The sequence below is a fragment of the Bufo gargarizans genome, chromosome 7, assembly GCF_014858855.1.
Source record: "Bufo gargarizans isolate SCDJY-AF-19 chromosome 7, ASM1485885v1, whole genome shotgun sequence".
Lineage (NCBI taxonomy): Eukaryota > Metazoa > Chordata > Amphibia > Anura > Bufonidae > Bufo > Bufo gargarizans.
This window is the reverse complement of record NC_058086.1, coordinates 66,644,545-66,645,581: the sequence shown is the minus strand read 5'-3', so window position 1 is coordinate 66,645,581 and position 1,037 is coordinate 66,644,545.

The window sequence follows — 1,037 nt, the reverse complement described above, 5'->3', positions numbered from 1 at the left end:
AGGTGCCAACTGCTGCGTCTTTCTGCAGTGTGCAGACTGAACAGGAGGTCAGGGATCAAGACTGGGTGGAAGACGATGCAGGGGACGATGAGGTCCTAGACCCCACATGGAATGAAGGTCGTGCCACTGACTTTCACAGTTCGGAGGAAGAGGCAGTGGTGAGACCGAGCCAACAGCGTAGCAAAAGAGGGAGCAGTGGGCAAAAGCAGAACACCCGCCGCCAAGAGACTCCGCCTGCTACTGAACGCCGCCATCTGGGACCGAGCACCCCAAAGGCAGCTTCAAGGAGTTTCCTGGCATGGCACTTCTTCAAACAATGTGCTGACGACAAGACCCGAGTGGTTTGCACGCTGTGCCATCAGAGCCTGAAGCGAGGCATTAACGTTCTGAACCTTAGCACAACCTGCATGACCAGGCACCTGCATGCAAAGCATGAACTGCAGTGGAGTAAACACCTTAAAACCAAGGAAGTCACTCAGGCTCCCCCTGCTACCTCTTCTGCTGCTGCCGCCTCGGCCTCTCCTGCTGCTGCCGCCTCGGCCTCTTCTGCTGCTGCCGCCTCGGCCTCTTCTGCTGCTGACGCCTCGGCCTCTTCCTCCGCCTCTGGAGGAACGTTGGCACCTGCCGCCCAGCAAACAGGGGATGTACCACCAACACCACCACCTCCGTCACCAAGCATCTCAAACCATGTCACACGGCAGCGTTTCAGCTCTCCATCTCACAAACATTTGAGAGAAAGCGGTAATTCCCACCTAGCCACCCTCGATCCCTGGCCCTGAATGCCAGCATTTCTAAACTACTGGCCTATGAACTGCTGTCATTTAGGCTGGTGGACACAGACAGCTTCAAACAGCTCATGTCGCTTGCTGTCCCACAGTATGTTGTTCCTAGCCGGCACTACTTCTCCGAGAGAGCCGTGCATTCCCTGCACAACCAAGTATCCGATAAAATCAAGTGTGCACTGCGCAACGCCATCTGTGGAAAGGTCCACCTAACCACAGATACGTGGACTAGTAAGCACGGCCAGGGACGCTATC